Source organism: Cydia splendana, chromosome 10 (genome assembly GCF_910591565.1).
Source record: "Cydia splendana chromosome 10, ilCydSple1.2, whole genome shotgun sequence".
NCBI lineage: Eukaryota > Metazoa > Arthropoda > Insecta > Lepidoptera > Tortricidae > Cydia > Cydia splendana.
The window spans coordinates 15,667,091-15,682,122 of NC_085969.1; the positions used below are offsets into that span (position 1 = coordinate 15,667,091).

Sequence of the window (15,032 nt, forward strand, 5' to 3'; positions counted from 1 at the left end):
ATAAATAACTAATTACTTAACTAGTTACTAATAAGAAACAAATAGTACCTAATCATGAGCTTTCTACTGTATGCATATGAAACACGATACACAACCGAAAAAAATAATTATAATAACTGGATTAACGGTGAATAAACGTGTAAATTTCCAAACTTACTCCCCTAATATACCAGGACTTCATACCCAGTGAGCAAGTCCAAACTCGAAACTAGGAAAAAAAGCACACGCTTCTGTTATCCCATTACACGTAGCCACATAAACATCTAATTCTTTCCTGCGCACCTGTGCCGTCCCTTTCCCTCACACGTCCCGCTCTCCCACTCGGGATTTGGAACACGAGAAGCGCCCAGTTTCTGCCGCCGGCTCGCACGGGACGGACGTGGCTCGCTGTGCTGTTTACCCGTTCCGACACGTTCTATCCGCGTTTTTAAAGGACCTTAATGAAAAATTGACGAAAACGCTCCTAACGACTCCTCAGAGGTGTCCCTGTGGTTTCTAATTAAACTTTGTGCGCTAGGATTTAAAAGAACATGTAGCGATGCCCGGTGAGTATTTTCAGTGGCAGTTTCAGGTAGATAAGGCAGACGATTTTGTGCGTTATGTTAATTTAATTTGCTCTTTGGTTATTTAATCCTGCTAATTGCGTTCGGTTTGCTTTGATAATTTTTAGCGCGTACCTGAGGTACCTGTTACAACATGTTACGGTCTAGTTGATTACGAAATTATTTATATGGACTTGTTTAACTACAAATGTGTACTGGACAGTAGAGCGTAAATAAGACTTGGAAAATCGTTGAAAGCTTATTATTCTTGTTTTATCAAGAAGTAAACAAACACTCGTAGGCCTGGGGCTGTACTGTTATCGTTCTCGCCATACCCTCCTAAGTCCCGATGTCCTTTTAAAAGGTCAAAATGAAATCAAAACTTGAACTAAAATGGAATAATAGAAGATTCCAAATTCAAAACTGCAACAATGATCCTGGGACTAAAATTTAAGTTAAATACAACAATACAAACAAATTATAAATATTTCAAAGAGAAATGTGCTCTTTCATTTATGCATTTGGAAGGAATTCTAGTAAATTCGTGATAGGAAAAGTGTCGTTATTTCTTTGCACTTAGTACCTACTTATTCATACATCCTTTTATATTATATAAATTGTATTGGTAATAAGCCGAGAGTCCTGTAATAAACATTTTATGTCTTCATCTCTTATTTAACTTGTAGAATTTCCTTTCCAAACTCCGAAGAGCTATAATACTTTTTATTATTCCCTCACCTCCATTTTTCCTAAGCTAATATATCTTCAGGGTATTTTTTATTTATTCTCTGTGGTCATTACTTTATTTTGTCTTTTATTCATCTATCTACATACATAACAAATACAATACACTGTGTTGGCATATTCTAACGCTCGTAGAAATTTATTTTTGACCCATTTATAACTAAAGACATTCAGTATTTTGTAGCAAATTAGAATACGGTCATCAACCCACTAAGTAACGGCACGATTCGGGAAATGAATTAGAGATTAACTAGACACGATATAGTAAAGATATGTGACGTCCTACGGGTAAAGATACCATATGGCGGTTGACGCTTACGCTATTATTAACGCCACTCCAATATTATTGCGGCGCTATGCGACGTAAGCGCCAGCCGCCATAAGGTACCTTTTGCCGTGGAACGTCACATATCTTCACTATTTCATATCTAGTGAGTCTCTAATTCATTTCCCGAATCGAGCCGAAAGTCTAAGTACTGTAAGTATTACATCTTATAGAGTGTCACATGCGCGTGACCTATGCTTTAACCACGTAAAGTACTTACCTTGTATTTAATTTAGTTCTCAGAAAAAATATCTAAAGGAAAATTAATTCATCAAATGCAAATATTTAGGTAAAATATTTGCATTTCTAGGTTCCTCCTGTAAAAGTAGTTATGTACGAGTATAATAAATGAACCGAACCTCGTAGCTCTAGCGTAGCACTTGTTTATACCTCACCGCTACGCCGTAGACGCAACCCACATTTTATTTTATTATTATACCTCCTTCACATTGTTATTTTCATTATTCTTTCATCGTCGATTCTTTATAGCACTTTTATTATGAGATAAAATGGGTTACTGTTCTGCGTTCCCATCTTTGTATTGTATTTTTTTGTGGGAAATGCCGTAGTCAATCGATTTGCCGTTGTGGTATACTACGACAGATTAGCTGACTTGTATGTTTTTAAACCATTTTCATTTAACACTTTTAGGGTCGGTTGTACAAAAGAGAGTTTAGTGCGAGTTCATATAGTTAGTTGATTTTAGTGGCGAATAATATGAACTCGGACAAAATACTTATCATCGTGTAAGGGTCGGTTGTACAAAAGAGAGTTTAGTGCGAGTTCATATAGTTAGTTGCTTTTAGTGGTGAATAATATGAACTCGGACAAAATACTTATCATCGTGTAAATATGGCTTTAACTTAATTTTATTGCATGGTAACTTTCATAGTTCACTGTTGAATGACGTTGATCAGTTCGCTTATTATTGTTTGTGCAACTGGCCCTTATCTCCAATTTTACTATCAATGTAGGTATGTATTTTCTAGCAATAATTATATTACTCGTATTAATCATATAAATATTTATTTTGATTTCTGAGAAAAAACACATAAGACATTCTATTATTTTACTATAGGTAGGTATGCGGGGTCCCTTTGTTTCCCATAAAGTTTTAAGTCATAATGTATTGTTTGTCATATTATCGTTAGTCATAAAACTGAAACCGTTAACTTTTCAGGATTTTCGTAAGGTTATTCTATAGATAGGTTAGGTTAGGTTAGGTTTGTATTATGGCAATCCTGAAAAGTTACGGGTTTCTGAAAAAAAAAACAATTATGACTAACGAAAATTCGAACAAACAATACATTATGGCTTAAAACTATTTGGGAAACAATAGAGACCCTAGGTATGCATATCAAGCAGTAATGTCATCATCTTCAACGAATAATAACAGCCGGTTTTAACGATCATATCTTCGCTTATTACTTCATTTATGACTAATACGTAATTTCTGCGCAACCGTGGACTTGGGCCAATAATGCATATTCAGAATCGCAAAACATGATACCAACTCGATTTCAATATCGGTGTCGTGCTCATATGAACGCGAGTGTGAATGCGTCTAACATAATACATTGATATCAAATTGATATTTTACGATCTAAATACGCCTCAATGTCATTGACATGATATCTGCCAGTTCTTATGAATGTATTATTGCAATGATAAGAAATGGCGGCCAAGGGTGCGATAAGCTTCCGTTATAAATGACTCATCATTGTATTTTTTTTAATGCATCTCAGTGCAGCCACTGTTGACTGGTAAAAATAATTAAAAAAAACATTTATTCAAGCGAAATAAACCCTATTTGTACAGTTTTTTCTTCTGCCAAACTGCAGGACAGTTTGTTGGCAGGGGGAACTCCCTTAAAATATTGATGGGTAGACTTGCTAATTGCTAATAGCTAATTGCCTAATTAATTGTTTACTTAAGTAGGTTCATCTTATTGCTTATGGTGGTAACTTTAATTTAATTTTGTTTAATAGAAACATTTTCATACTTAATATTGATTTATCTGAATATATTTTATAAAATGAATTGTTTAAAATATGCATTATTTCCCTAACTAAGAACTAATTTGGAGCAAAATAAGACCATTTTACGTAAATAGACATTGGAAATTGCTCATAAGGATAATTAGCGAATCCGAAATGGTGTAATTTCCACTACGACAAAACAAAAAAAAGCATTTTCGACTCTATTGCAACGTGGTAAGACTGGAATTGGAATAGGTTAGTGCAGGTTAGTTGCACCTCGGGCTCTGCCTGGCTGCGCAATTTGGCAGTGAGCTGACATTTGCCGCGGCGCAAATTTACTGCCAGCACATTGAACATGACTTATTCGCGTATCTTGCCTGTGGATTCATATTAGTAGGGGTCGGAAATGGAGCCTACAATTATTTTCTTTTTCTTTCTTCTCGGTTTTTGTATTGCACGCAGGTACTTATAATATATATGTATTATATTATTTAGTTTATTTTTAGGACCGATAACGCAGTTACTTAACGCAGCGTTTACGCATTAACCTCCTAAGGCCCAGCCATGCAAATGAAAGATTCAAAATTTGCCACTCAAATTTGAACCTACTCTGTAGGAAATAGAGTTGACTTTTCGTTGTTGGAAAATTGAACGAAACAAAGCAAAAGCGACTCTGTTCCAATTGAATAGGATTTAAATTTCATCGAACTGAAGAGGTACTATAGGTAGGACCTTGGGCCGAAATGATATCTTCTTTTGTGAACGGTTCATTCAGGCACCAAGCAGCCATTTCTCTTTTTTAATGTTTGCTTGTAGATATTAAAGAAATTCTGTAACTTTGTAAATAATGTATAAATAAACTTTATGAACGAATGTCGTAGTAGTTGCTTGAACAGGTAGCTAGCATGTCCAAAGCACTGACGAAACCCTCCCGAGTGCGGAGACTCTAATCCTTTTGCCAGTTTCAAAAGAACCCACTCAAAAAGCCTGAAACGTCCCCTTTGTCTGTCGATTTAAAATCCTATTCGAATGTGATTGGAAATGAAGGTATACGCTTTGCCTTTTTACACCCGTGGCAGGTAGAGCTGAGCGAAAACTTTCGTATAATAATAAAAAATGCAGCTCATCTTACAAAATATACCTAACACCCATCTCTAAGATTTCTCCGTTACTTATATTATTTTTAGTTGCAATAATTTAGTTACAACGCAACTCTCAAGGCGGAACTGTTTCTAATGTTCTTTGATTGTAATGTGATTTAATTTGATTGTGGCATAAAAATAACATTATTTTAAAATTTATTGGTACTCGTACCTACTACGTAAAAAACCGGTTACGTTTCGTTTCACAGAAAACCCGGAACGACCCAGCCCTAGCGGCAGGGAGTGCAGTGAAATTTGCGCTCCATTATGGAGACCTGACATAGCGGAAATGAATTTAGTGTCACGTTCAATTTACTTCTTTGGTAAATTCGCCACGCATGATAATTTTAAGAACCAACAGGCATTGTGTTAGAGGGAAGAAAAGATGATTTGTAACTACGAAGTAAGTGTGAGCTGCCCTTTGTATTATTGGAAGTACTTTGACTCAATTTTTTTTTGCGATAGTAGGTATTGTTACAACGCTGTCCCTCTAGCACATTAAAGGAGATTGACACTGCCACGCGTTGTCCGGTTATGGTTTACTCAACTTAAGGTGACAGTCCATTTCCAACGACAGCAGCACTACCATTCATTTTAATATGGAAATTCACAATAACACCGACGCGTTCGTACTAATAGTGCAGCTGCGGTCAGAAATGGAATGTTACCCTTAGTGACGGAATGAAAGTAGGAACTGCAATAATGTGGTGGCGAACGTCACTCATTTTATCAAGGAAATTGACAGACACAGCGGCGGCAACATCGACACCACAACAGTGATTCAGCTGCAGTTGACATCTTAACATCACTTAAAGGCGTCGACCAAATAATTACCTCTTTCTCTGAAGTCCTCTTACCATGCCATTTTTTTCTAGAATTATAGGGTCCTAATATTATTTAAATGTATAAATTAATGTCATAGATAAGGTATAACAAGCTAGCTTTAAAATTCCAGCCATTCTCTAGCACATTAGAACTCCGAACATCCATTAGCTTATCTCGTGCTGATTTACAGTAACGTTATTATCATATTTCCACTCCTCTAACGCTCCGATGGAATTTTAAATCGCTTTGAAATTGCACTTTCAGAGACGTCTGTTTTGTAAAGGAGTGTTTTATGGCGATATAAATATTTCCTTATTCTTGATTCTAGAAAAATACTATTCATTAATAATATACAATAATTAATTTGGAAAATATTAAAATGTATTATTTGGAATTGACATAAATTCAATCATTTTTAACTGACAGGTGCTTGTTACAATTGCTAGTGTCTATTTCACCAGCTCCACTCTACCGGAATAATAATAATTACAAAAGTCAACAACGCTCAATTAAAAAAATTAAATTGATAAATTTCATATGTACCAAAGAGGTATAGGTACATAAGTACGGTAGCGGCAACATTTTATTTACTCAGAAAATTCAGAATTATTCCAAGGTTGCGTCAATCCCTTCAGTGTATCGGCGTTATGCCAGTCACGACTGCACAGCCATAAAGCGCTGTTTGCTGAAAATTGAAAGTGACTTTGGTTGTAAAACGTATCCCAGCGAATGGCTTGAAGCGCTTACGGAAATATCAATTTAGGGTTACGTTTTTGTATTATCTTTTTACTTACTGTGGGGGGATAATATACTTGTAGTCTATGGGATATTTTAGGATTCAGTTTTGTTTTTAATATTGCACCTAATGATAACTGTAATGGATGGATTCTTAGTTAGGAGATAAACTGTTGTTTTCGAAACTTTAGTTTTCATTTGTTGATCAAGCGAAGAGTTTTACCCAAACTGTTTTAGTTTGGGTAAAAATTATTTCGTATGGCTGTCCGGCTATTGTGATTCCGTTATTGGCTAGTATAATAAAAATTATTATTGCTTTTGGTTGTTTCTTGTCCGTTTTTTAAGGTATACCGAAATATGGATAGTAAGTAGATTGGTTAAACATGCATAATATTTGACAACTCATCAACAACTCCAGGCACATGATGGAATAACGATACAAAGCACAAACCTAGCTCCTTCAGACCAGACGACTTTTGAATAACTCAGTTAGCAAACCTAATAAATTGTATTGGTTTGAAACAAGCGGTTTATTCGAAGGATTATTATTGCAGCATTACTTTTCGATGCCAACTTAGCAATACTCACGGTATAACTATATTTATTGATGAATCTTGATATTTACCAGAGCGCCTCCGAGAAGGATGCTTAATATCGTGAGAAAATGTGCACAGTGCACACAGATGTCAATGAATTCAAAGGCGTATGAAGTTCCCAATCCATCACTTGTGCAATGAGCAGTAGGACGTATGCCATCTGTGATATTTCAATAAAGAAGGCTAAGGGTTATGTAAAAGTTATAGTTTTTGGAAATCATATCGCATTATGCTTCAGGCATCCTTCAAAATAGTGCATAGGTACCGTTAAGTATGGGCATGGGAACGAGACATTTTGTACTTTAACTAAAAAAAGCGTTACTAGCTTGTGATTTAAGTATTAGATATGATGTTATGATACGTTTTTAAATGTTTATTAATAAATTTAATTAGGCTGACACATTTGGCACTAAAACTGGGTCACAATACTGTGTTTTTCCGACAAACCCACACTTTACAACTTAAAATTCAACACGTTTAGCCGTAATGCCTCGTCAAAGCATTTAATAAACGTCGCTTTAAAACTGAGAGAGATTTCCGCGAGTGGAGTGGCGACGTGAAAGCATTATTCTGCAAGGTGAGAGTTTCTTTGCAAAGACGAGTGTGGACGACGGTGGTGGTCTGAGAGTCGAGAAAATGGAGGAAAAATAAAGATACATCAATAGAACTGGTTCAAAATGTTAATAAAGATATAACAGCCAATAATAAGCACATAGTTAACCTTAAAATTAATATCTAAATCTAAGAATAAATAAAACTAACCAAATTTTTTTTTTTTTTTTTTTTTTTTTATTATCAATAAAACATTTATTTACATACAATATATATACAGTGGTACTACTAAACGAAATTAATAACTAGCTTAAATCTAAAATAGGCCCTTGAGGCATTGTACCAAGGATGCTGGCGGCATTTCCTCGCTGTATCGCAATGCTGATACGTTGTGCGAGGTAGCCGCCAGCTCTTCGGTCACCAGTTACGTCAACCAGACGCTTCGCGATTTCTGCGAAATTTAAATGTTAATCTAAAAATAAATGAAGCTAAACTTAAATGAAAAAAGATGTAGGTACATAGTTGATACATTAGCACACAATTTTAAGTAAGTGAGTAGGTAAGTGAGTAAACATAATTATTTATTGTACGAAAAGACAATATTGGTTACATCAGATAAAACATAAAAAATGTGTAGTACAAAGGTGAACTAATCCCTATTTTAATGACTAACAAACATTTTTATTCAATTTTTTTAGGAACTCCTAAAGCCCGTGTTTTATGTTTTTTTACAAGAAAAAGTTCCTGTGGAAGGTTTATTATAAGAAATAAAATGATTGTTAGAAAAAAAATTCAAACCGCCATTCGCTTTTGTTTCGCTCCGCACGGAACATCTGCGAAGATTTATTCGTGGCTCGCTTTTGACACTATAAAGGTCTTTCATACTTCTAAAACGTTGTTTACTCGTAATATTTACGGACACCCGCTAGCAAAGCCAGGTAAATACTGACTTCTTGTAGCAAAATAGGTACTGTGTAGTTTTACTTTAGGATGGAGAAAAGTTATGCATGCGACCTCCGTGCAAATGCCCTGAATGACGGCATTCAATATCTTTCTATGATATACTCAAATTACCAACCAACTGTCATCATTAATGCTTTAGTGCAGTAGACTGGTCAACTCTAAGGTCTTTGTAATTTATCTAAAATATATATAATTATGGTATTTTGATGGTAGGTAATATTTAGTCAACTAAGTAATCTAATAAAGTCGGTGTAAACACTGTGCCACATAAGTCAAAATTAAGTCATACAAACACCAGTGTGTATCAGTTAATTTTGACTTGTTTTTTTTTACTTGTAAATACAAAAGGGTAAATCCCCTCATTGGTATAAAAGGGATTTACACGACCACATTTACTTTTTGACATACCTACCTGGCCAATTTGGATTTCGAGATAATCACAAGATCTTGAGACGATTTAGAGATCAACTAGATCTACATTAGATATCGACTAGATGTGACTTGGATATCTAAGTCATAACTTGTCGAAATCGTTCAAGAGGATCTCCAGAATCGCGGAAACGTCACATTTGACATATCTATCTTACAAATATCCCTATCGTAACTTGTTGAAGTCTAGTAGAAATCTAATTCATTTTCCGAATCGAGCCGTACGTTTATTTGGCTAATCTATACATATAATAAAGCTGAAGACGGTCGAAAGTCTGTACATGGAAGATATTTGATAAAAAGTTGGCTGGGGATACTTAGAATCGATAACAGAACACGTTCCAAAAGTTTTTAGAATTTTTGTCTGTTTATCTGTTTATCTGTTTGTCTGTTTATTTGAACGCGCATCACGTGAAAACGGCTAAACGGATTTTGATGAAAACTTTACTAATCTGTCGAGAAAATCCCCGGCCAGGTTATAGGCTATAAAAATTCAACCCCTAAAAGGGGGGGTAGCCACAACACTCGATTGACTTAAGTTTGCCCCTGAATCGTATGGCGCTACTTAGGAAGGAGAGGCAAACTTTTTTCAAAAATGTGCACCCTGGTAAACTAACAGATGGCGCTGAATTTAATACGATGTGACATAATTAACTCTAAGTTTAGAAGACCCCTTTTCTAAAATTTCAATCAATCGTACGGATATCAACAAATTTAATAGAATAATTGTGTTGATTTAATAATACAACAAAATTAAACGACAGTAAATTAATTGCCCCTCATTGCACAAATGCACAGTGCCATCTTTTGGGGAGCTGAGTAAACATTAAGTAACCAAGAAAACTAAAAATGGGTTTACACAGTTACGAAGTGGTAAAAAAAACACACATATCAACACACGTATAATTGCATAAAATTATTTATTTTCTCCGTGGTGAATTATACCTAATCATAATTATATCGCATCCATATCAAATCCATATTCATACGTATCGCCTCCTTAAGCACTTAATAATGGCCACGAAGGTGGGTACTTTGAAAAAAAAAAAACATTGACCTCTGTCATTTGCAGTGCCGGATTAACCCTTTTAAGCAAAATAAGCACTTGCTTAGTGCACCATGTCTAGGGGGCACCAAAAATTATCGAAAAATTGTCGCGCTCGCTTCGCTCGCGTTTTCAATAACTTTCTAAGATATGATAAAGGTGACATTCGGGTGGCGACTGCAGCAGCATTAGGTACTCTGTTGCAACGTTACTGCTGCAGCACTGTCAATTTTCGTGATAAAATGATGTGACTGATTTCCATACTAAAAGTAAAAATGTACAACTATCTATCAAATTGCGTTTTTATATCGAAAAAATTTCGCGCTCGCTGCGCTCGCGTTTTCAATTACTTTCTAAGATATGGCGACTGCAGCAGCATTACTCTGTTGCAACGTTACTGCTGCAGCACTGTCAATTTTCGTGATAAAATGATGTGACTGATTTCCATACTAAAACTAAAAATGTACAACTGTCTATCAAATTGCGTTATTATATCAAAAAAATTAACATTCTAAGATATGATAAAGGTGACATTCGGGTGGCGACTGCAGCAACATAGTAATGTTGCAACGTTACTGCTGCAGCACTGTAAATTTTCGTAATAAACTAATTTCCATTCTCAGCTGTAATGCGACAATGAACGTCACTCAACTTACCAAAAAAATTCAATGTAATCTCGATGACCCTAGGGAGAGTGGGCACCATGGTCTAGAAATGCTTAGGGCATCAAAATATCTTAACCCGGCACTGGTCGTTTGCGGAGTCAAACGATTTGGGACTCGCATTTAACATGCATTACCATGCCTTCCAGAAAAAGTCCAATCATTCGCGAAAGTCTCGCAACGCATTGAGGTTACAAGGGGCACGTGGTCTTCCTCAGGAGTGTGAAGAAGATCACGTTGAGTGGCGCTCTAGCCAGGCAGGCCGCTTCGCTTTCGCTCGCGCGCGTATACCTTACTGTATCGGCAGGGGCGTATTTACCCTAGGGCCATCCGGGCCATGGCCCGGGGCGCCAACCTCCTGGGGCGGCATATGCCAACCCCCAGGGGCGGCATATGCCGCCCCTGGCGGATTGCATTTTGTTTTTCTTCCTTTACTTCTGGGGCGGCGAAACGTATTGACCACCAAATTTCAAAATACGCCCCTGCTGTATCGTCCGATATACATCTACTACTCTGTCGTTTAAATCACGTGTAAAATTTGAATAAGGGCGAACAAAACTATTGATTTTGGAGTGTAGTTTTATTTAGTGGTACCTAATTGTAAAATATTTTATCTGGACTGCAGTCCTCTAGCATATCCATCTGTCAACTTTACTTCAAGTTCCGCCTCCAGGGGAGAGGGGGAGAAATTAGGATTAGAAATTAGCCGCTTACTGACACAGACCAAATTCCACGCGGGCGGAGCCGCGGGCACAGCTAGTATCTTATAAAGGTTTTAACAAAAATGCTTTTATTTTATGAAGCAATAGATAGATAACCTTAAAACTACGTAAATCAAAAGCGTTGAACCCACAAACTATGCGACACACTGCCGTATTTGAACTTCAAGATATTCACAAGAGACGACACGTATTAGATCCATTCTAGATACGTTATAGTTTAGATATCAACTAGTTCTCTTTTGCAGCGCAATTCGGGCAACCAATGTCACTTTTACGTTAGATAGAGTAAGATACTCGTATCTATTAGATGTGAATTGGATCTCTTAGTCATATCCTGTGGAAATCGTTCAACAGTATCTCCAGAATCGCGCAAATGTCAAATTTGACAGGTTAGATCTTAAACATATCGTTATCGTATCTTGGTGATGTCTAAAAGAAGTCTAATAGATGTCTATTCCAAAATCCGAATCGGGCCCACAACCACGTGCACTCGATCAGATTGAGCGAAAGCGACTGCAACTCACAGTTACGAGTCAGCAGGCACGCATTTGCATTTGTGAGATGCTTGAAATGAACCGTCAGTGTAAAGACATTGATAAACTTAAGTATGTTGTTTGATTAAGACAGATATTTTAAAATAATGTGCCATAAAATAATGTTACTAGTTGAATGATAATAAATGCTTTAATTTATTTATTTATAGGTATTGTAGTGGAAAAAATTACAATAAAAGTTTGGAAAGTGCTAACATCTTATTACTTATAACAAAACTGGAAACAATTATGTTGTAAATTGCATTGTATTATGACTAAACTTTAAAAAATAACACAATCAAAATTATATTTCTACTCGAGAACATTTAGTAACTACTTTAGTTTTTAGTTTCTTTGAAACAAATGTATGTCTACTTTTACTCGTTAGTGCTAAAGTTTTACGACAAAGTTCTGAAAGACAATCTAAAATTCGTAGAAAAATTACATAGGTTTTTAAATTAAGTTGTATTAGGACCACTTGTTTTCACAACTTCGTATCCTTTCTTTCAAAAATATAATTGCACGAAATTGGGTGCTTATTGTGCAAAAACAATAAAGATTATATTAGTACAAAAACGTAGGTAAATAACAGTGAATCAAAACGTTTCAACTTTGACAATATAAATAATAACATAGGCCGTTTTTTTAGAAATAAGTAGTGCGGCATTTTAAGAGCCCTCATAGTAGGGTGATTCACTTTTGTATGGAGAAAAAAAAGTTGTAATATTTTTCCTGACTTTGCTCACCAATGGAGTCTCCCCACCCTAAAAACTATCTATTTCAATTTTCAAAAGAATCGAATAACGTTTAGAGGTTGCACAAGTTGAAAAGGTAGAGTGAGAACCCCATACATTGCGTGAAAATGAACTATGTTCTAAAATGACAAAATATAATGAACTGATACAAAAATCGAATGAGAAAACTGAATTTTGCGTCTAAAACACGATAAAAGCACTTTTCCTTTGGAAACAGGTGGAAAAACTGAAAAATCTTAATTAGAACATTTATCGAGTAACCAAAATCCAAGTTTACTACTAATTTTAAAATTTATGTATATGTAGAAGGTTCAGTATCACACTACTCTCCGCTTTGATGGTAGCCGCTTAAACCATTTTCTACCCTCCGATGTAGAGTCGTTGGTTATTTGAAAAATCTTTGTTGATGTTGTGCAACCTCTAAATGTTGACCGATTTTAATTTTTTTTAACGTATAATATTTTTTTATCAGTTAGAACAAGAATTCGAGCAAAGTCAGATGAAAATCGAAAATTCGGAAAAATGAAACACCCTACCTCATAGTCTATGTTATTTAAATGTCTTATTTGAGCCCTTTTCTCGCTGGGCACTGCTCATCTCCGGTTTTGTGGTTGGAAGGTGTTTTGAAACGCATACACGTAGCGAATTTCGAAGGTTCAGACAGTTTAGTGCATTCTTTGATGGTGTGTCCTGATAATCCGCGACGCTGCGCTATAGGTGCCGGAGAGGGCACAGTCGGGTCTGTATTCGTAGGTCTTCCTTCGGGATGAGGAGTCCTTAAATAATTCTAGAACTTCTATTAAATGCGTCTCCCATGTTTACGTAATTTTATACCCATTACACACTATGATTTGCAAAACGTAAAATTCACAGTTATTGAAAAGTGCTGTTGTTGGTTTGACACAGTTACACAATTATTGTTATTTAAAATAAATTCAGAATTTTAGATGACACGATCGGCCAACGACGGCGTCCGCGAATTGAAATCGAATGAAAATAATATAGAGATCGAAAAAGTAACATTATAAAAAATACAGACCGAAATATTCCTATATGTATTTCAATTTAATACATAAAGAAATAAGTAATAGTAAAGTTAAAAATAATAGAGCCTATAAATGTGGGGATCAGAACAAGTGGAAATCCGGTATCTGCCTATTCTCCTCTTTCAGGAAATGGGCGTGATTGTGTGCATAAATCAGTCCGTTTCATGGAAAAGTCACACGTTGCGTTGAATTTTTACGCTGTGCACCTCGCGGCGAGCGATCTCTCGGTCGATATCTTAGAATAGACTCAAAATGGGTCATCGCTCGACGACAACAGACGGCCGAAGCTCCGGATAAATTTATCGGACGACTCTCGTATGAACTAATAGATTGTTTTGTCGCGGTTCGTTCATGCTCTTTTTTTGGTGTTCCTATCGAGTTAAAAGTTGCGGGCCGAAAATGGGTTTTTACTTTTTCGCTAAATGAAAAAAGTCGGAGCAAAAGCGATAGTTCGAAAAGTTTTATCGTTGGCGTTGAACCCGATTGTTTTATTGAAATGGGCATGGAAGTTTAACCTGTTATTAACTTTAAATATATTTTTAGTTTTATATATTGAAGCTTTTATATTGCGTGAGTATGAATATATTTAACTTTAGTTTAGATTTAAAAAGGCGAGGCCTCCTCTCACTCGCGATAGGGCTTGGGCTCTCGCGAGTGAGAGGAGGTCTGTGCACAGCAGTGGGACGCATAAAAGCTGAATAATTTTATTTTTTAATTTATTTATTTTTCTTCATCAGAAACCAGCTTTATGCGTTAGCTAGCTCTATGCGTGGCAGTTACATTAAAATTACTGGAATGTCAACGTAATTTTGGTGCCAGCAGCAGTTTGTCGTAATATCATAACATAATAACTCAGACACAGATCATAACACAAAGTCGATTTGTACCAAGGTCGCATACCTCAGATGTTGACAAAAGTTTCTTTCAGTAAACGTTAATGAGATTCTTATATGCAGAGATAATAAGCCACTTGTTTATATTTAACGATGTCATTTTTAATGTCATCGATGTCAAAAAAAATAGAACATAGGTAATCCTGTAACTACAGTTAAGTAACTTTAGTAACTAAATGTAAATAATCTACAATTGCTACAGAACCTTCATTTTGATTTTCCCTTACTCCTTTCGACTGAACTAAACAATCGAAAATCGTAAGAGTCCATTATTTCGACGAATTGCCTGTCAATTCTGTGAAAGCTTTGCCGTGTAGACCAAACAATAGGTATTTTTCCCCACACCAGCCGACCATTTCGATTTTACATTGTTCCCTTGATAATTAAGATAAATGATCGGAGTATGAACGATTTTATCGTACAATGGACAAATTTGACAAATCAATTTGAGCCTTTTGTTGATTGACGTAAGGTGTAAATTGGTGCTGATTGAAATGTTGACGTTATCTGTCTCAATTAGTGGCCAGTATTAAAACTAGCTTAT

General features: G+C 35.8%; 1 protein-coding gene across 1 annotated transcript in view; it reads left to right on the plus strand.

Moving 5' to 3' along the window:
- Window positions 1–343: 343 nt before the first annotated feature.
- The window catches only part of LOC134794391 (spondin-2), a 63,100-nt gene continuing 48,411 nt past the window's right edge, over window positions 344–15,032 (plus strand). Inside the window, exon 1 of the mRNA XM_063766199.1 lies at window positions 344–545. The gene's annotated coding sequence lies outside the window, so the exon portion shown is untranslated. The remainder of the gene's footprint in view (window positions 546–15,032) is intronic.